At 38.1% G+C, this 23,146-nt stretch overlaps 1 protein-coding gene across 25 annotated transcripts in view; it reads right to left on the reverse strand.

The window, feature by feature from the left end:
- The window catches only part of ZBTB20 (zinc finger and BTB domain containing 20), a 530,641-nt gene that overhangs the window by 324,349 nt on the left and 183,146 nt on the right, over nucleotides 1–23,146 (reverse strand). For 3 of the 25 annotated variants that reach the window (XR_010428071.1, XR_010428057.1, XR_010428055.1), the window contains one exon: nucleotides 13,948–14,033. The exons of the other annotated variants lie outside the window; for them this stretch is intronic. The gene's annotated coding sequence lies outside the window, so the exon portion shown is untranslated. The remainder of the gene's footprint in view (nucleotides 1–13,947; nucleotides 14,034–23,146) is intronic. 25 annotated transcript variants of the gene reach the window in all.

Here is a 23,146-nt window from a genome sequence, read left to right on the forward strand (position 1 = left end):
CATATACTTCGCTAACTTTTGATTTAGTTTCTACTTAGGTAAAAAAAATGAAGTCAGTGGGAGCTTTCCCGGAATAAGGTCTGAGAAGAAAGTTTGTAAAAGGCATTATTCTTATTTTCAGGGTAGAAAATAGCTGCAGAGAAATATCTGTGCCTGAAATGAAAGAAAAAGGTTCAGACTTCACAGTGTTGCTTTTAGTAAGGTTTACATATTCAAAAAAAGGACTCAGCAGACCAAACTAATATTAACTATTAGTTAATATATAACACTACATTACCAGCTTAGAAGAAAATAATGCCCATAGACTAGGACAAGATCAATACATGTTTTACACTATCTAGAATGAGAATCCTAGTGTTTAAAACATATGGTACACATCTTGAGTAACTTCAGATAATACACGTTTTTCCTTTGTACTTCAGATTTTACCAAACTGCAGATATTTAATATTTCCCTCTCACATCCTGCACAGATTTCAGTAATATGGACATAAATTGTTTTTCACTTTTGTATGATATGTATTGCAATTAATATAGAGTTTAAATAAAACAATTCAATTTCTAGTAAATTTTTCTACAATTAACAGGCACAAACTCCTGCCAGTCTGGGAACTCAAGTCGTACTCACAACACTCAGCAAACGTGCTGAGGAAGCTTTTATACTATGTCAGGTTTCTTAAGAGTTTAACTGTATGCTAATTTTTTTTAACTGCTCATCACACCCCCAGTACATGGTACAAGTAGGTAAAAATCTTGGCCTATGGGCTCATCTAAATTGCCACAGGATCACTGAGGTAATAAAATCAGCATTAATGAAATCAACTAGTCTAGATCGCCCCACCTTCTTTGTATTATACACCATTTTAACAGACTCAGAAATTTCCTCTAATAACTGCTATAAAAGTATTTATCCTAAAATACTCTATGGTAGGATTATGACTATAAATCATATGCTAAATGTGGTTTCAAGTACGTAAAGTTTGGGGTTTAGAGCTCAAGGCATTTGCTTAAACATAGCTTTCAAGTGCTATCAGAAAAGCCTTAGGGCTTAAGCACATCTGGACATGGGTAGCAGAATACGACTTACCACTTCTGAGATGACTGTCTTTTGGGAAAAGCAGCTGAAGGCCAGGCAGTGTATCCCACAGCATCTCCCGTGATAACAAATACCTGCGTTTGAGCCTCTACTGTACAGACAGTGCACGTGTACCTTTCCATCTACTCATTGCTTTCAGGCCCTCTCGTCATCAGCCAAAACGTAGAAAAGACATATTCCTTCTGATATCAAACACGAGATATCAATGAAAACTCTGCTCACAAAACTTCACTTTACGCCCTCCGTGTCTTGGCTGAGGAAATTTATATGCTATCTCTGCAAATTAAACCGGCTGTAACATATGCAAAATTTCCTCTGATCAAGGGAAAATTTGGAATTCTAAGAAAGAACATCACTTTTGCGTTTTATAAATACACTGAGCTCAATCCTGACAGGAATTCACAAACAAAGTCCTGACTGGACAAATTGTGTTGGAATGCATTTCCCCTGGCTCTTGAATTTTCCTTTCAAGCTTATGAGATTGAATTTTCCAGACTAGATCCACAGACTCCACTAGTCTCTTATACCAGCCAACACACTTAACCCACTGATTTCAAATATTTGCCCAGATGCTTCAGGAAGAAACTATTATTTGCCCTAGTTCTTACCTTCCTTCTTCATGCACTGTGAAAGCTACCAGGAAGACAAGCTGACATGAAGAAGCTTCTCTCAAAACCCAGAAATACCTGCCTGTAAAGCTCACACAATGCATTGTCAAATTTGAAAATATGAATTTAAAAACACAGAGACTTATCCATATTTATTCAAGATCTCACAGATATCGTAAATACGATTAGACAGGGATTTAAAGATAAATAATATCATCTGCTGTCTCATCTTCACTACTCTAAAATAAGAAGGCCAACATTGGTAGAACCATTCAAACTGCAGCCTGTATTCTTATGATTCTACAGTTTCTTTTTATTTCACCTGTACTTGTTTTTTTCACTGGCAGTGGTGGCACTTTTCAGTGGCTGCACTTTCCCCAACACAGCCATTAGGAACAAGACTTTTGGTTCAGAGCACTGCAAGACTTGGTAGTGCAATGTGCCCCACAAAGGAGACATGGGTTTGGATTGAAAGCAACTTTGGGGACCTTGGTCAGTGGAGCACAGACATAGTACAACCACACATTTATTGAAATGGGAGACTCCTCAAGCAGAGTGCTACTGTTGAATTCTTGAGTGTTTTTCCTTCAGAGGCAGTATACTGACTCTGAATTCAACAAGAAATCAAATCAGGGCTCCTGGGTTCCATTTCTGGCCTGCCACTCACCCATGATAAGATATTGGGCAAATCATTTAACATAAATAAGCTTCAGTTTACAGAGCTGAAATACTGCACATGGGTGTAGTAAGACTGATGAAAAATACTATAATGGTGTTATTAAAGTGCTTTCTCCCAGATTTTTAAAATTCCTTATCAAATGTTGTCTTAACCCTCCTTGCTGAATTTTAAAGCCTACTTGCTTTCTTAAGAATCTCCTTTTCAAAGGAAAAATAATTTCAACTGTCTAAAGATTTCCTTGCAGGCATTTGAACAACATTTTAGAATAAGGCTACATATCGTGCCAGTAGACAAAAACAATTTAAGAAATTATTGCCTTCAAGTCCCAATAGAGAGTAGCATAATATGCTAGGATCTCTTTACATGTTTTTTTCTGACTTTAGCTTATAGTTCTGGGTATGTGTGAGAAAGGGCAGCTTTCCATCATCTCATTTCTGCCCCAGAAGCCATTTCCTTTCACTTGGTTTGGTCTCTACTTGAGCTCTGTCAAGCAACTATTGGTATGTGTAACTTTTTCAAACCAATGAAATTAACTTAAATTCAGTCTTTTAATGCACAAATTAATGTTCATCAAAACCTTGGGGATCAGATACAGCAGATTAGAAGTACTAAAGGGAGTCAGGCTACATCAATTAATATTTAAGAGAGACCAATAATTTCATATACAGCCAAATTTAGCAATAGTGTAAGGTACCCATGCTGAGACATAACCACTCGGTGCTAATCTATACTCATACTGTATGTGAAACTAAAAAGAGCTCATAAATGTAAATGCAAACCATTTAGGAGCTAATAACTAGTCACATCATCATAATTACATATCAAGTAAGAAAAGTCCATCTTCCCATAACCTGTAAACCTGCACAGCACTCCCAATTTACACACAGAAACAGAAAAGTGAAGACTAACATTTCTAGGGCAACTCCCTAATTTTGGTTATTAAGCTTTCAGCAACATGCACAGAAGAATCTCAGAAAGCTTTTAAACTGTTTACAGTCTTCATTCAGACTTCATAATCTACGAACAGAAGTGATCCCTTGTATGAGGGAGTATTTCAGATGCCTTTCTTTGTGACAGGCTGAATCACACCTCTAAGTGCCTAATATTCTCCAACTGACTGCAAAGGGAGTCCAAATGAGGATGGAGGCACCTGCACTATGTGCAACTGAATGTCAGTGAGAAGATCCTTGGACCCCGGTTTTCAGGAGCTCTGAGCATTTCTGGAATTTCATGAAATCCACAAAAGCTACAAGTGCTTAGCCCTTACTTGAACCAAAGATGCATAAAAAGAAGCTTTCCAGAATTAATGCACAATAATTGGGAGATCATGTTGTGAATTCATCAACAGTTTATTAATTCAAAACATTAGCATCATAAGCTCAGCATAGGAGCCTTACTGCTCCTGCAGGTTTGTTTTTTTTTAAGATGATGTCATCTCCCCAGCTACAAATAATACAATGCTCAGAGTGGCCACGAGGAAGTCTAATATAGGATATTTCTCTAGGGACAGCATTGCTTCAACCACTACCAGGAAAACTTTCTGATTAGCTATTCTATTGTGATAGCACACACTGTACCTGCTTTAGGGCAAGAGCATTCTTCAGCAAATTTGTCACCAAGGGGTTTCCCACAGCTTTTGTGAAAGTTGTGCAATTGTCTCTCTTTTTCTTCAATAGTATATTTTTTTCCTCCTTTTCTCTTCAGTAAAAAAAGATATCTGATCTTCACAGATGGAAAACTAAGTATTGCCAGGATGGTCAATATACCCAACAGCCATTCAAACTGGTCTGATAAATGAAAGCATTTGAATAGTTGCAACCAAAATAAGCGACAGAAGGTGGGAAAAGAAATGCATAATCATGCCAGCTACTAGGGTACTGTTTATGTTTTATCATTTGGAGCATCACAAAGTACAGAACACAAACTACTAGCATTTATGCATACCTTAGTATCTGCACACTAAATCACAGGTACGTGTGATACACAAAATTTAGAGAGAGTATAAATTAGCTCAACTTGTCCAATTGATGTGTCAGTGTTGTCAACTGGTCGTTCAAACCCCACTGCCAGGAAGATTAGTCAGTAATAGAAAATGGTCAATCCAAGTTATGACACAATACAATTGCTATAAATCGACTCCATACCTTACATGATGTTTCCATGTTTGCAGGCAGTACATGTCAGAAATACCAGAGATGAGGTAAACAAGATTACATAAATTAACAGACTCATCCTTCTCTTCCACATGGTCACCCTGACCTCCAAGGGCCCAAGCAGCAGAGAAAAGACAAAGTAGTAGTGGAGGGAAGGCCTTCATGGCTGTCCTTCCTTTCCCCTTCACTAAGTAACTTTTCAGGGACTTTCCTGCATGTTAAGCATCTTTTTTGCATTGCTTAATATTGTTATTAATAATTCATATTTTTGTCTTTCTCCTCTCACTCTGACAACTTTTATTTTTAATCAATGGGCATGTGTCAAATTGCTTTGTTATTTATTTATAATGTAAGCTGACAAAAGAATGGGATATGTGGTATAAAGATGAGACAGTGTTTCTTTCCTACAGCTGATATCCTCAGTAATAACTATGTGTCTTGTTCTAATCAGTAAGGTCCAAAAAACTGATTTTGCCACAAATAATTTAGGATGTATTTAGATTTGTACAACTGGATGTCTGTCCTCTTTCCCCATAGCCATACACTGAAATAAAAGTTGAAATGTAGGTTTATTTGTGTGCATGCACATCATCTTTGAGAAAAAAAAAGGAGTGCACAAAGGTGTTAATAACTATGTGCCAAATACTGGTGCACTTATTCAGACAAATGTATTACTACTATCAACATGCTTTGTCCCCTAATATATCAACAATTCTCTCAAATTGTTTAAGGCAGAAACCTTACCACTCTTCTCTGCTCACAAAACATAAACAGAATCACTAACTCGCCTAAGATTAAAGAGGAATTCAGTAGCACAATGCCTGCTTCAACCAGCAGCCCCCCTTTGCCACATAACACATGAGAAACCCCTTGCAACATAACGCATGGGAAAAATGCATTACTAGGCACCTCACCTCATAAAGCTGGGAAAACAATTAAACACTTCTTCATTGAACACGTGAAAAGTAAGCTGTTTGTTACAACTGGCTTCCACATTATCTACTTAGGATTTGACTTTTACACTCCTCTTTCACGCACACATATTTTACCTTGACTGTTACTTGAGAAGTCATTTAGTTACTCTCTGGATTTATTTTTGTCAAATAGTAAAAGCATCTCATAGTTCCAGTTGAATGAAATTCACTGTTGTGGCCATTCTGGTGTGTCCTGATGCAGAAGCCAGCCCCGTGTGGACTGCGGGAATGGTTTGGTGGAGCTTAGGATTGTATTCCACAGCAATATTTGCCTGCTGGACAGGATATTTCCATACAGGGTATAATTATTGTAAAATAAAATAAAGCACAAAGGCATAGGAAAAAAGAAAAGATATTTTCTTTCTTCTTTTTTATAAAAAGGATACTGTGCCATGCAGTTTTTAATTCAAAGGAGGGCATAGAGTGAGGTTGTCTACTTAAATCCTTTCGTCCTCAAAAGCTCCTACTTCCCATCTTCCTATAGTCACCACCACGTGTTAGGTGCTCAGAGGGGATGTGTTTTACTTTTAAGCCTACTGAGAGGGTTGGTGCAATATAGTGACATCCTGTTCTAAACACAATGTAATATCAGCAGATACTAGGTCTGAGTCACCTGCTGTAGCTCTGAAAGGCAACCAAGCAAAAGGACATCAAAGACCTCAAAGCAACCGTATAGGCTGGTCAGAGAATTTGAGAACATCCATCAAAGCAAGCAAGGTAGAGGATTAGGTTGTTCAAACATTAGGTCATTAGAACTATGGCTTGGGAGGGGGAAGATTTTACTTTGATTTTCAGAATAAACTGCCATAGTTTACACATGCACATTTGTTTTTGGTTTTAAGTTTGCTGGTGTTTCATTCAGTTTTAATTAATCCACCATGGAAGAGAGAATAAAAATTGAAGCATTTTCTTTGATGTTATCCTAGCCTTAATGCTTTCTTTCAATGCCTTCTTCACCAAACACATCATGCTGAGAATAAGCATGGCATTCAAAACGAGGATTGTTCCTTCTGATTTACAGCTCAGGGACACAAAGAGCACAAATGTCTATTTCTAATGAGTAAAGACCAGTTGGTAGCCAGATCTCCTCCATCTTAAGTCTGCTTTTGAAACAGTTATTAGAGATTCCAGACTCCAACATGGCCACAATGAAAGCGGTCAGTTCACATATATATCATGAACACCACCAGTAAGTGAATTTCCCCTCATCTACAAACTAAGGGACCATTCAGATTTTGAATGCCAGGGGAAACTACAGACATTCATCACACTCTGAAGAACAGAAATACAGTAAAACCAGGATAACTCTCAGTTATCATAACTAATCCCACTGCATAATCAGGGTTCAGGCACATGCAACATCTAGACAACTTGAGAATTGAAGAGCACTGCCCTGGAGAACATTGACCTTATCCAGGGAGAGGAACCAGGCAGTCCAAATCTTGTGACACTGATGGGGAATTGATCTGTGATTTCTGACCTCAAAAGGCTAGTGCTCTCCTCATCAACTTTCTTCTCCTAGAAGAACCTAAAAGAATGAGCTTTTATTTCTATTTGTGCTACCAGTTAGAAATGGCATAAGCAAGTAGAAAGAGAAGAGGGTTCTTGTCTAGTATTTTCAACAACTTTGTAGATTTTAAAAGGCCAGAGGAAAATCCTCTGGGTGCACAGATGAGCTGGCTGCAAGACAATTAAAAAAACAAGCAATTTTGAAATAAGGCTAGGGTGATGGAAAGCACCAACTCTCCCTGATTATGAATAATTCCCATTTCTGTTCATTGCCTTCCCTTATCTGACTCAGGAACAAAAAAGCAAATGTGTGTATCAGTTATTCAGCTGTTGCTGGGGTTTTCTGTTTGGTTGGGTTTTTGTTGTTGGTTTTTTTTTTCAAATGAGCCTGGCTTTATTTAGGAGTGAGTTTTTTACAATAGGTGGTACTGGTCTGTTTCATCTAAACTGCATGGTACACCACTCATTGACTTCCACGCACATAAAGCAATTGCTGACTTTTGAGAAGTTCATCCTAAAAAAAAGGCAAATCCCCTCAAACAAACAGAAATATAAAATGACCATTTAGCATTAGTATTACCTGATGCTTATGGGTGGTCTTTTCTCACAATAAATTTTTTATTTCCTACGAGCTGAAGCTTTTACCTTTTTCTTGATTTATATTATGCTTTACTAACAGATGTAGTTACCTACTGAACTGATAAAAAGCTTTAGATGTCTAATGGGGAAAAGGGATTGCCGCAGATACTACAGTTAACTTTTCAATACATACTGGTACATACATATCCATACCATTATAATCTGTCAATAACATGTAGTGAGTGCAGTTCAAAACGTTGCTCTGTGTGTGTTCAGTCTAAAATCTACTAGGAACTGAAAAAAAAAAATATAGGGAGGTTTCTCCTTGAAGAACTGAGACTACCTAGGATTAGTGATTTTATGACTTGGATCTTGGGATAAGAGAGTCAAAACAATTGGATCATCTGAGGTTACACAGAGCCTGAAAGAACAAAAATCAGCTTGAACTGTAAGGACATGTGTGTGCTTCCAAGGACTATGGATCTTCTGATTTAAACAGAGAGGAAAAGGTCAGGGCATCTGTTTTTTTCTTCCTCAATAGCCACTTTATTTGCTGTGTGACCTGCTACATTTCTGTGTCTCAATTTCCAAATGCTTAAATAGGAAATGTTAATTGTACACAACACCAATACCTCAAGATGATGTGGTGCATTTTGCTCGAGTTCTTTTGCCATTGCCACAAGAGGCTGGTGGTTTTCATGTAAAAAGTAATGGTAAAAAAACTGCTGATGTGAAACCAGAGGAAGTTTATCTTTTCATGTAGTCACTTTTCAAAGTATTTACTTCTACTCTGCAAGCCTGCCTTATGCAGTATGTGCATTTTGAAACTAAGTATATTAAGAGGTAAGTCTCCTGACTGTATTTACACCATGAGCCAAATTTAATCCTGCCTTATACACTGGGTAGACACTTTGACCTTCAAGAGATGCCAATCAAGACAGAATTTATCTCAGAACCTTTCTCTGCCAAAGTTTTCCGCAATCTTGCTCATGTGTTTTACAGTAATACTTTTTTTCCCTGTTCATTAACTATTAAAATAAAATATTCACATGACAGATTTTTGCCTCAGTTTTCCCACAGCAATCATATTTCCTCACCCAAGAGGATATCAGGAAGCTTCATTAATTGTTTCTGAAACATTTACAACTTTTCGTGGAAAAGGTAAAGCATCTGTCTCCTAAAGGAGAAAAATCATTTCCAAATGGATGAAGTATCTCAGGTATCCTCTGAAGCACACATGTATTTTAATTCTTCTCTCAGAGATAAAGAATTCAAGACACAGACACTACAATCAGTTTGTCAAGTTCATGTGTATTATCTGAAGACCAGAACTTGTGTCTTTTTCCCTGCAATTCATCTTTAATCTCAAAACAATGCTGCTTTGTTGAACTACCTCTGGATATGGTGACAGGCAAGAGGTTATCTGAATTAGACAAGTCATCCCACAAGTAACAGCAGTTTCTGCCTCTGTCTCATTTCTGTTTTTAAAAAAACACCTGTAGGAATTGTGTCTCCTTGCACTCCCTCCCCTTCTGCCAAACGTGCTTAAAACCAGACATTTTTAAGCTAACAAAGGAGGAGGGGGATGATCTCCTAGAAATAAGGCATCTTCTCATATCAGTAACTTAGCAGTACAAACACCCCTGTCACCTTTACATGTATTTTTCTGGATTGATGGACTGTTATAAGCAGTTGTTGCAGGACATGATGGTTAGCATATGTAAAATACAAAGCCCACTTACAGAACAAAGAAATTACCTGCTGGCAGCAGTTCACTTGAGCTCATCTTATATGAGGGGTTTTTAGAATATCTTTCAAAAGCTGAATTAGAGAAATAGAAATTTTAAAAAAAATCCTGTAAGATTTCTAAACAAAAAAAATCTAAGGTAAAAGCATCAGCAGTTGATGTAAATACAGAAACAAGCTAAAGAAATAAAAAGAAAAATAAAAAAAGACCTTAAACTTTAAATATTTCACCAGGGATACATTATCAAAGATGGCCACCACTAACTAAAGACTGTATTGTCCCTTTCAGAGGGAGAATTTACTTTCTTTCTTTCTACATATTAGGACTGAAGCAGTATTTTAACACTGGGTTAAACTATTAATATGAAATGATAAGTTAGGAATGAGCTCCACAGGTATGCACTGAAATAGTTCTCTGCTGCAAAGTGAAAAATGGGGATTGATGCTTGGAAGAGATTAAGGATATCTCAGGATTAGGGAAAAAAAAACATGTCAGAAAGTTATGTCTTCTGCATAGAAAGCCACTGGGAGCTTGTAGGGGATACTGATCCACTGTTTGCTGAGAACTTGAATTGATGTACTAAGCCTCTGTAATGATCAACTCCAATGAACATATCCAGTCTGAGATCCACTGAAAGAATGATTAGCACGGAGTTAGAGATCTGAAAGCAAGAAGGCATCATATATACACTATTCTGCCTTTATGCATAATACAGGTCCTAAAGTCCTGCCTTGCTACACGCAAACCAGATGAGCCCCACGCAAAATAAAGATCTATTGGATTTCACTTGTTCAGATTGAACGTCCTCATCCAATTCCAGCCCTGCAGTCACTCATTGCAGCACACCACCACCTGTGCAGGGGAGTGCTTTAGCTTCTCCCCTATATTGTGGTCCCTCGTGCCAGGCACAGCCTGACAGCTTGTCCTCTGCTGTGCTAACGACACTGCATCCACTGCCCGGGGCTGGGGAGGAGCCATGGGCATGTACTGGGGAACAGCTGTGCTGCCCGAATGCCCCCACACCCCAAGTCCTTGCAGAAGTAGCACACGCTGCATGAGCCCAACTCTGTGGCTCCTCTGCCACCATGGGGCTGGTCACGTGCGGACGCCTCAGTTAACCTGGCGCACGACCTAAAGAATGTACATTCTCTTAACTCCTCTGCAATGTGACCCTGATGCACAGCTCTCATGTGCTGGGCCTGAAAGCAAACAGTACATTTGGGGAGCCTTGGATTTATTTCAAAATAGATGAAGTCCTTTTCCAAAAGAAACAGGAACATTAAAGCCTTTGTAATGGAAACAGTGAGACATGGGTTTCAGACTGATCAAGCTGAAGCAGTCTTCAAGGCAATCCTTTGTCACAAACAAGCAATATTTTCACTCCCTGCCCCGCAGCAGACCCCTGTGATATATTTTATTTCCTTTGCAACTGGCATCAACTCATTTTCCAAAGTCAAATACATCTACCTTCCTTGCTTCTCCCTTGGGACTCTTTGAAGGAGAAGGAAAACATCAAGACTAGACTGTGTTGTGGGATTAAACATGTCAGGAGAGAAACAACAGAGAAAACAATTATAGGCATGATGCATAATACAAAATGGGCAAAGTGTGAGAAAAAGGAAAAGCATAGCCAAATCATCGGAGCTATAGCTGCACAGAGCATAAATCCCCCTATAATTTGCCCAATCACCATCCCTTGGTTTAGGATTCTGCTGTACTTTGATTCACCACTGTCTATCATTTACACACATAAAACCAGTGCTGCTTTGAGCTACTCTGCTTTATCATAAAAAGCCTTCCTACCCCAGCACCTGTCCTCCTGCCAGCACATAAATCCCAGGTTAATCTGCCACACAGTATCACCTCTTCACAACACTTAGAGCTTCTGTGCCACAGCACTTTTTATCAATCTCACTTCAAACATCATTTTCTGAGGACTGACTCACACCATTACTTCCTTTATTTCTAGGAGGACAGGGTAATCTGCCCTTTGTAGAAACATCCATTTTGTCTGATTTCCACTCCTCTTGGAATTTCATCACGTAACATCAATTCTGTGTCACAGGCGAGTAGGTGAGCTAGTGTGAGGGGGAAAATCATCATGGAAAGAACAAATGTCTTCATAAAAGGACACCATCGCTGCCTTACAACTATTTATATTTCAAATGTCATCACAGTTTTGAATGGCAGCTCTCATTCTGTCTCTGACATCTCCCTGTGTGGAGATGTTTGTGGTATTTCTCTGCTTTTCTTGCATCATTTATACAATATGCTAAGTACAATTCTAAATGAATCCATTCTTTTGCTCTTCTTCAAAACTCCTGCCCAAGTAGCTCTGAAACCTCCATCACTGACCACCTTTCACATCCCAAGGCTAAAGAAGCTCTCTGGAACTTCAGTTGGCTTGCATTTTCTACAGCTTCACAGTGAAGGGATTGTACAGTAACCTGAGTGATGCCTTAAATATGCAGAAAATAAGTAACACCTTTATAATGAAAAGGTGAATCTTCTAGTGAGAGAGGTCACATCCTAGTAGAGATGTACAAAGAAATGCTAAACCCTCATTACTACTCACAGCTATAGGGAGAGCTCCTTCAACTCAGCTGATAATTACGTGGAACCAAAGGACCAGGACATCTAGGGCGATTTGCCTGAAAACAGGAACAGGAGAACAATCTTTCCTCCAACAGTACCACATATTCATAGTTGGCTACAGTATTCTTCCTGCTTAACTCTCCATCAAGATCCTATCTTTTAAACAAAAGCAGAAAAAAATTTCCCCATTACCTCCTTTTCTTCCAAGTTCTCAGAAAGTTTTCCATCCTATTTATCTTTTCATTTTAACTTTTCGAAATGTTTTATAGCCTTATGACTTGTTTTTCCAATTTGTATAAACTTTGCATCAACCTGATGACTAATGGAAAAATGTTTTTACGGAAAAATTGAGATATGATGCACCAGATTCCATAACTCCCAGAGAAACTTTTCCATAAGATTATTGATCTATATTACTTTCTTATTCCTGTATTCATTAATTTTAAAATGTGACTATGGTTACCAATCTGTTTTCTAATATGACTAAACACACCAAAACACTTTCCTTGTAATCTACATTTTGAAGATTTTAATATATAATGCTTGGGCAGTAAGAACATTAAATCCCCAAGCATTATCTGCTCTTTCCTCATTTTGCACTACTAGCTAAAATTCTGATTAGTTATCCTCTTGGTTTCCTTTACCTTTATTTTGCCCTACTCTTCAGTGTTCAAATTAGAAGGCTAGAAATTAGTGTTTCTATATTTTCTACTTCCAGCAATGCAAAAAACTGATTTTGTTGACTTGTATAAATTACTTGCTTCTGCAAGGACAACTCTTCAGACCGCTAGAGAAAGGTTGCACCACTTCATAGTCCTCTGTTATCCCAAAACTGAATCTGTTTAAGAGCACCTACGACAATGAAGTACTCCCAGCCCTGATTCAGTAAGCACACACTAGGGTTTTTCAGCTGGACAGCTCTAGCTTAAGATCACAAAATTAGGGCCTAATGATGTTATTAATAATGAAGCATTGATATTCTCCAATCATTTTCATTCTGAATTGGGATTTATGGTAGTGTGAATAAAACCCAGTATAAATTATATCTGAAGGTATCAACAGCTCACAGAAGTCGTCTAATCAAAACATAAAGAACTGAAGAAGTGCAGACATAGCTCCTTAACCACTGGAAGACTGGATAGATACTTTGTCTACTCCATATTAAATGTGTAAGATAGGACAGATGTGACTAGACAGAGGTAATGTTGATGATATGATTTTTCTTTCTTTGTTAATGACCTACATGTGTTGTTTTGCTTGAGGTATTCAGTAATTTACTCTCTATATTACAGAAACATGCACTGAGTTGCCTCAGTATCTAGCATTTCCACAGTAATACACTTTTCTTTCCTTAGTTTTTCCCAAGCAGGGTTCACAGTGATCTGTAGAAGACATTAGTTATTCCTCTGCTACTGTCCTGCTTTTTTGTAGGAAACAGACATGAAAAGAGTTTTGCAAATGACTCAGCACATCAATGGCCATAATGGAATTTAGTGCAAGTCTTTACCTTCCAACACTCTGCTTTAGCCATGAAGCTTGCCTTGTTCTTGGCAATGGATGTCTACTTCCAGCATGAAAACACTGTCCCTGTATCACCTATCATAAACATGATTAAAAAATATATGTATTTGCACTCTTAAAGTCCATCTTTTTGCTATTTCTCCTAGTTTTTTTTCCTCATCTTGGAAACAGAATTTCTTTGCATTGCAGAATCTGAAGAGTGAGCTGCACCTGTTAGCACTGCAATACCTTAGGGCTCTCTAGTCAACCATCTGCTTTTCAAAATCTATTTGTTATCTCTTGAGCAACCAAGAAGGCATAAAGTATGTTTTATCACCTTAATGCTGGAAGTGATCATTTACAGCAGAAAAATATACCATGTCAGGTAGAATTTTTACTAAGAAAAAGGAAGAAAATTTCTGGTGGAAGGCAGGGAGTGGCAAGAAGAGGAGGCAAAAAGAGGGTGGAGGGGGTGAACTGATAGGAAAGGAATGGGTGTAAAACTCACTTGCTTCCAGCAAAAGTCAACTCAGTATGCTCTACTGGGAGCCAGGGACCATGTATTATATATTTCTATAACATGTGTCCATATATCTGCAGAAATAAAAAGATAAGATTTGACAATCTAAACTGAAAAACGTTTTTTTTTCAGACATTTTAACATGACTGCTGGTCTTGAATTAGTGCTTGAAAAACACATCTTTCAAAGGAATGAAGTATCATAGTACCACCCAAGGAACAGTCCCGGGTTTTGCCTGTTTTTTCCAGTAAGAGTAGACCAATGACTGATTCATACTTCCATTATATCACAATTGTGCTTTTGTTTGGCACCCTCTCATCTCTTGTAAGTCACTTGCAGATGGTCTAGAAGCCACAGAACAAGCTGTACTTCCTTTCTATGTCAGCCATCCCCATCTTATGGAATCCTTCCAGTTTGCTGCACACAAGGTACAAGGATACTACTCCACAGATATCTCTTTTGACTTCCAAAAAGCCCCCTCTTTCCTTAGGATTCTGTAGCTAGTTTTTCCCATTAACAGAAATAAAGAAATAGTTTGCACTGCCTCCATCTCTCAGCGCACAGTAAGTTCACATAACCCAACTCAGGAAAGGAAATGGAGGGATTTGGAGGGGTTGCTCAGTGCCTCACAGTGAACAATGGTGGAGGGCCAAAGGAAATACTTCTGAAACTACTGTAAGTAGTTATAAGTAGTTGTGTAAGTTGCTGTTATGCCATCACATAGATTTTGCAGTCAACGCTGATTACCCTGTTTTCAAATAGGATAGAGAAAAAACAAAAAGGGTTCAGAAAGTAAAAAAAAAGACTCAAGATGTTTTCATGCGAAAAGTTTAGAAAGCTTCAAACTGACAGAGAAAATGAAAAAGACTGAATACAGTGGAAGTGATATAAATGTAACTGCATAGAGCAAAAAATAAATCTGACCTCTCAAGAAAAGATGGGACAGTCATTAAAACTAAAAGGCAGAATACTAAAACCAATAAAAGGATTATTATTTTTCATCCACGTACTATATAATAAACTTACAGTACTCTGTACCCAAGACATCAGATGGACCAAGATTTTATGAGTTTAAAAAGGAATAATTATTGGCATAATAATAACAATAATAAGGCCCTTTATAATAATAAATATAATTACAGAAATAGTTAGCATAATACCGAATAAACAGAATATCCACAATTAGGGTACAATAAACCCTGAGGACTGAAAACTACCCATGTTTAAAGACATAAGCCAACTTCAATTTGATACCTATTAATGAGAAACTACCCCTGTGTGAAAAGTTAAACCGCCATTACTCTTTACCCATTTTTTTCCTGAAGGATCTGATACTAGGTTCTGTAATGCTTACTGTGTGGCTTTCCAGAGGTGCATCTGCAATGCATATATGCCCATCGATCAGGTGTTCAGCTTGGATACCCCTCCTGAACACAGTCAATACAACCAAAAAAAATCCCCGTAAAATCAAAGCAACATGTTTGTTATTCAAGAACATGTGCTATGTTTATTTAGTTGTGAGACTTGAAATTGTTTCAGCCATTACTTTTAATGCACATGATGAAATGGGGAGAAGAAATGAAGGACAACATTTTGTAGGTTTGATAAAAAACGGCAATGTTATTGTTTTGTTATAGGATGATTAAGACATGAATAAGAGTTATATTTTAAGATAAAGTATTTGTAACCACCTATACATCTCCATGCCCTAGTAGACTTTTTTAGTATTAGAAAATGAAGTTCACGTGTGGAATAAACAAAAATAAAATCGTCTGTCAATTTGAGCCTGCTCATGGAGAGTCAAATGAGCCTCCTTTCTTATGGTTTCTGTCGGAGTGTGGCGTCTGATGCATAATTTTGAGTACAATTGCAAAGCAGCCTCTCCCACAGCAAGGCCGTTAAAAGAGCTTTTCCCCTTTGCTGTCTACTTCAGAAAAAAAATGTGGAAGCTCAGATATCTTGGAGACCTTCACCCATCAAACTTGGCTAAAAGTGCTCAGATTTGGGAAGGAAAGGAGTAGGAGACAGGTAGGCAAACTGTATATAGGAGCAAACGGAGTGGGTTCCCAAAGGTCTCATTTCTCTGGGGAGCCACACCTAGGGAAGCCCTAGGGATGCAGGTAGTCCATAAGAGTTGCTTAGAAAAAGTTCTTTCTCTGCAGCATCTCACAAGCATTCCTCCAGTGAAATCAGCATAGCAATGCAAGCACATGTTCCTGCCCCACATTTAGCTCATGTGTAGTTTTTTATTAGGAGGCACCTCCATAAAAGCCAGAACCCATTTAAACTAAATAAAACCGGGCCGTACACTTTCTCCAAGCCCTTGTTTTGTTTTCTTGTACATCGATACATCTGTGCTGACATAAAAGCACACACTGCAGACTGCTTAAAAAACTATCTTCACTTCCCCAACTTTTAGACAAAATTTAGCTATGAAACCAAAACAACAGTACTATCAGAAACAGAAAAAAGCATCAGTCCTGTAAACGATGGACAATCTAAAGCTTTAGAAGAAATATATGCAGTAATACACACATTCTTACCTGCACAAGTCTGTACCATCAGCCTTTGAGAGTTTTTTTTACATCTACTCTGTAACGATGCATTTTTTGAAAATGGTTCTAGTGCTCAGGAATGCCAAGAATTTAGGAAGAGAGCCACAGCTTAAGAGCGCAATTATTTGCCAGTAAATACTCAATTTGCTTGTCCTGTGATTTTTCTTCTCCTAACTCGCCCTCTCCATAATCCGTCTCTTGCTGCGTCATGAGCACAAGAAGTCTTTTCTTCATAACATAACACTTCAGTTTGCTATTTTGTTAGCATTAATTAAGAATTCCCTCTACTGGTCATTTTCTATACTCTTACAAATAGCACCTTGAGCCCCGGACATTAGACGGCAGTGAGTCAGTGTGTGGGATTCAGCCACCATTTATAAACACCTTCAACCACATTCACCCAGTTTACAATATTCAGGACATCTCAGCTGAATTACTGCTTTGTGTCCAGTTTGTATTCAGATGGGGGCCATATGTTCCTTCATGTATTAGAGCAGAGCTCATTAGCACTGCTGCAGTCACGCCACAGCAAACATTTTTTTTCTCTATCTTGCCTCCATTTTAACCTGATTAAAAACATTTTCTCCAGGGTAGATTTCTGGAAAAGAACTGCTTAAATTCAAGTGCTGTTAAAATGGATACGTGTAATTTTAAAATTAGTTTTAAATTAAAATTTGCTGCAAAAGAACTCAGCTGTTACTTAGGATTAAACTACTTACTAAAGGTACCTCCTAAAAACACGGAAAAGTCTTCACAAAAACTCTGTTGCATTAACCACAAAGGCTAAATATTCAGTGAGCACACAGACCTAGAAAAACTCAGTATATGAGATCTCTTGTAAGGATTTAGACACAACCTATTTTTAAAGAGGGTATGTATGCATGCATCTGTGCAAGCAGCATCATACAACTAGATTAACACCTTGCAATAATGGAGAGAGTGGGTGTAGTTAGAAATCTGGATGTGCAAATTGTATTTCCTAAGAAATTTTGTGTAGGCAAGTCCCATTCTGCTCAATCAACAGTAGGCAGAGAAATACTATATTTGGAAAAAATTCATAAAATACAGAAGGAGTGACTTGAATCACCCACATTAATTGCTAAATGAAAATCTAGGTTCTGAAATACAAAACAGGAACACTATTATTGGGAGCAGAAGAAAAAAAAGAAGACACACCTGGGATTGAACAGTATGATCCAGAATCCCTTTAAATCCATTTTAGGATAGAAATGCATCATCTGTCAAAATCAATTTGGGTCTGGCTACTTCTTACATGAGTGAAAACAACTTTTGGGCCCCAAACTGAAGAATAACATCACATCATAGACACTTTACTGCATTTAGAAGGACTGTGTGTATTTCATATGATGCAGTGATATTGTAGAAAACTGTGGAATTCCCACAAATTCAAACCATAGTATGATAATATGTGATAACAATTCATCACGTACAACTAAGCACTTCAAAATCCCACATTCAGAGTACAAACTGTATCAGAGGCACCAAACACCCCTAATAAAATGCATTTCTGTTACATATATCCTATATATCTACTGCTAAAAAGCAGACAATTTAGAAATATGCTTAAACCACTCAGTCAACTTTAGGATTATTGTACACATATATCCTACAATGCCATATGTCCAGATTGATTGTCAATTCATGTTAGAAATTATTTAACTTGTCTCTCCCCACCTCTCAGTCAAACAGCAACAGAACAGCAGGATCCATGAATTTGACCATCTCCTCCATCCAAGACAGCATTCTCCAAAATCAAAATAGGATGGGGAAACAAACAGCATGAGAAAGGTGAAAAACCCTCTTCGAGTGCATTGCTCCCTTCTTCCCTAAAGCTGATTTTCCTCTGAAAGCTCTAAAAACAGTGCACAAATAATATATCTGGTGGCTGATAGACCTAGCTATACAAATGCCTTCAAAACAGAACTTCCTAGTGTCCAGGTAGAGCCCATCCTGTATGCTTTGAAGCAGCCAACAGAGTTAACACATTTCAAGAAGACAGCAGTGGACCTGCTCTTCAATGCTTATTTGTGAGGGAAACACATACTGAACTTTACTTAAACAGAGCTACACACTAATTGTTCATAAGATTAACTGTTCTCCCTTAGGCTTTGACTTAAACTGACATAAACAAAGCGTTTCAGAATGAAACCTGACTATTGTTGAGTTATTGTTATGTATAATTTAAGAAGAGGGCAGTGAAGAGTAGATCAGTCTTAGGAGATACTTTCAGGTCGGATTTTTCAATATTTAGATGAGAACCTGAAAATGAAACTTTAAATCAACTTTAAACAAAATTACAGTACATTAAAGAAAATGAAACTGACAAGGATAATTCTGTTTTTAAGGCTTAAAAGGGAAAAATAAAAAATAAGAACAAAAATAAATTTAATTTTTATAAATAACTGTAAGCAAGCAGAGTTTGTTGCAATATTTTGTAATAAATAATTCTTTCTGAAAAAATGGATAAGGCCTTCCCAGTTTTTTTTGTCTTAAAATTACGTGCTTTCACATTAATATACTAATTTGCCTTTGCGCAGCAGAGCTTTTGAAAGAAGAGCTGACACACTTAATAGGGACAATTGGGTTAAAAGGGAATTTCCTGGATAAAGTCAGAACATAACAAATTCTTACTTATCCAGTGTAGTTAATGTAAAATTATACTCTTCTCAACAGGGACTGCATGGTGAAAGGGATATCTGGTTTGTTTAGGAGGTGCCCCCATTAACTGGATTTTTTTTTTTTTTTAATAATGCTCTAAGCAATCAGCTAGTAGAGCCAGACATTGTCCTCAGGTAACCTCACACAGCTGCCTCCAGTGCAAAACGCTGTCACTTCTCAGACTTCATACCCTGTGATCTGCTTCCTTCCTTCACATTCGTCCCCCGAGGGATGACAGTCAAGTGCAGCGGTCCCTCCTCGCTGCGCAGCCCGGGGAGCGAGCACTCACGTGGCGCGATGCTTCAGCAGCAGGGCTGAAACACGGCCCGTGTCTTAACATGCATGTTTTGGTAGGAATCCCTTCCAAGTCCAACTGACAGGAAATCGGCTGCATGGTCACTCTAACGTTTTAACCTCACGTTTGTTTTTTCTCCCTCGCTTGCAGCACCTACTTGCTTTCGCTTCCGAAGGTATTTTTACTACCCGAAGCTGGACAGGCATGCTGCAGTGCTTTTTCTAACAAGAAAAATTCCTCTCAAAACAACTTGGTGCTTATTTTCTGTGCCACAAAGCTCCCAGTACTAACATCTCTATCCCATCTCTGCACTGAATTAACCCTCTGCTTTATCTACATAATGTGTACTACAACTACTGCTGGGCATCTTTAGCTACTTCGAAATGAAGAAAGTAGACTCCAAACACTATACGTACAGAAATCATTAATTTTGAGGAAAAGAGAAAAGCAAATTAAGCCCACATTTATGTATGCTAACCTGGTAATATAAAGGACTCAACTGGTTCAGAACAGTTAAAATGCAGCTGCTTAATGATACATCTTTTTCCAGGTAAATTCCTACTGAAATCAACAGACAAGCTTCTGGACAGTAACACTGATACAAACCTGAGCTACTTCTACTAAAATCCCACAGATTATAAAGGTGTGACCGTGCCCCAAACCTGACCTAAGGCAGTGATGCCTTAAGGACAACTGACAAGATGATCAGTAAGAAACAGCTTGCTATAGAAAGCTTTTCATTGGAAAACTGTCTCCTGGCAGGCACCAAGGTCCACTGCAGCTCAGTGAGGAGATAAAGGCTATCACTATTTCCCTTCAGCAGTGTTAGGAAGCTAAAGGAGGTACACAGTGACACGTCTCTCAATCCAAGCATATCATGTGAACTTATTTTTTATTTTGATCTCTACACTGATATTTTTCCTAAATAAACCTTACCATTTATTTAGTGAAAAAATATGAGTTCTCATTATAATATAATTGATCTTATAATTAATTTTCTGTACACATTCAACAATAGATTATTCTACAACTTGGCAATATGATATAACTTAGGTCAGGCGTGGAGGCGTACTTTGTACAGGCTGTTACTAAGTGACAAAGGAATTTAGGGCATCAGTGAAAAGGTTGCATTTGTTAACTGTTCATTTCCAAACAGTGGTGGCTCCAAGGGAATTGCATTTGTTTCGCTGTTTTTTTGATAAGATTTCCTGCCTACCTCTGCTGAAAGTTGCTGGAGAAGAGCTGGTCAGGTATTTTGGTGGAAGAATCGTTCAAAAGAGATTTAACAAGCAGTCCAGATGCTAAGCAGACATCACTGATGTACAGTTCCAGCCTCTGCTATTTCTCAAGTGGTTTTTTTTGTTTTATACTTCCCCACTTAGTGTTCATGCAGTGCAGTTATTTCCAGCTCAGATATAAAAACCCACCAGGAAAAAACTGTAATACTTTATCCTATCAGACTAATAATGCACAGCTTATGTGCCATTTAAATCAGAATTGCTTTCCCCCAGTGAATGGTGGATAAAATTGTTCTAGACTGCAGCAGATGGAACTGGAAACTTTGTCTTCCTGTTTGTATCTGGGGCACGTACGATCAGCCTATGTGAACAAGGCTTCAGCAAAACATTTAAAAAGAAACGTATCAGGAACACGAACATTTGCAGATAATAAATCACAGAAGCAGCACTACATTTATCTGCTCTAAAACAACCACTTTGATCCTGCAAAGGCTATCAAACCCTCCAAATTAATGAGCTAGGCTGGGCAAGCTCACTCACTGCATCCTGCAAGGATGAGAGGAGCACACAGAAGTTTCCTCTGTGTCAACAGCCCCATGCAACAGGGAGGGAGATGTGGAGATTTCCCAAAGCAGCTGCTGCCAAGGTCTGCTCAGGAAGGAGCAAAGACTGCTGCGATTGCCTTGAAGCACAGATAATGTTCTGGGGGATCTTCAGGACCACGTGGTGTCAGAAAAACCGCCAGTGGTGCGGACTGGGAACCTGACCCACATGCACATTTTCCAGTACTCACCATCAGTTTCAGAGAGCAGGTTTATCTTTAAAGCACCTCTGCAGCAGGGAAATAGCATCCCCTTCCTTTTACAGCTGGGGAATGTAGGCACAGATATATTATTGACTTTTCCAAGGTTACTGAGCTAGACAGGAGAAGCCGGATCTTGGTCTGGTCTGCTGATCAGAGCCTTAATAACACCAAGCAATCCTCCCTCCAGCTTCAAGGCCACAACGTCTGCGGTTTAGCATTTTCACAGAGGGCATAATCTGGGCATAAGTGAGGATGTGTAAGAGAGAAAAAACCCTCTTCTTTGATCTTCACAGCTAACCTTAGCCCTGAAGTAACCTTGAGGTAACAAAAATAATGAAAAATATGATTTTTACTTGCAAGTTTAAGACATGAGGTTTGAAGGTCATCAAAGTGGTTTTGTCTCTGAAGTGAGAAATGGTGTTTTTACACTATACTTTCAGCACACGGGTTTCAAGTTATCTCTGCAAAGATGGATACAAGCAGTTTGTTTACCAGGTTAGGAATTAAGAAAAAAAAACAACCCCCCAAATCAATGAAACTTAAAACTCTCCTTGGCTTAATTACTGTTAACGTTTTATTCCCTTAATCAAAGGAAAGAAAAAAAATCAGCTTGACTTTTTTGACAGCAAAGTCAAACCAAGTGGAAAATTCACCTCCTACAAGAAATTTTGAAAGGGAAAACTCCAGATAGCAACTGGATTCACGTTAGTGAAATGCTTTCCGCTGCAGACAGGACTGTGTTGTAATGAAATATTATATTTTTTTGACCCCCTACATCTCCTTCCCTCTAAAAGACAAGGAAAACTGTTGGATTTGAATATTAGTTTTGATCAACTTGTTTCCCATAGGAAGGGCCACTGAATAGGAGATAAAACCATATAAAATCATATGTTTGTGAATTTACTTTGCAGACTATCTGTACACATAAAAATATGAAAGAAATTATGATAAGGTTAGAGAGTATGACTATTTCTTAAAAATTATTTTTCCCTTCCTTAATGCATGTTGTTAAGCTACATAAGTAGTCTGAAATTAATTTCAGAAATGGGGATTACTGGAGACCACTAATAGTTTTTTACAAATATACAAGAAGCCAGCAGTAATGCTGGAAATGGACTGGAGCTGCGAGGTCCTCATTCAGCATCTCCCCAGCACTTTTCTTGGGCCCCAGTGATCTGTAACCGCTGGGAAACAGTGATTTTTATATTCAGAGATCAAAGGGGCAGAATCTGTTCTCTGAGGACATGAAGTCCTAATACAAGCTAAAACTAAATGCTCCTAAGTTGTTCACTGTAGGGAACTTGGAAAAGAGACTTTGTTTTGCTCCATTTATAGTGCTCTGCAATCAAAAGATTTTAGAAAAAGCAGAGAAAGATATACATAAGTTTAGGCTTGAGAGGACCATTCCAGGTCTCATCCGAAAGTGATGTTATATAGAAAAAATAATAAAATGGATATAGATGATCTTTCATAACAAGTTTCCAGTTTTTCCATTTAGTTCTATTTAAACAACGTATTTTGCTGTGGCCAACTGCATTCTCTCTGGTCTCTCAGACAGTGGGTTTCATGCATTCTTGCATATATTTGAACTTTTGATCATTTTCCAAAAATTCAC

This window comes from Pseudopipra pipra, chromosome 2 (assembly GCF_036250125.1).
Source record: "Pseudopipra pipra isolate bDixPip1 chromosome 2, bDixPip1.hap1, whole genome shotgun sequence".
NCBI lineage: Eukaryota > Metazoa > Chordata > Aves > Passeriformes > Pipridae > Pseudopipra > Pseudopipra pipra.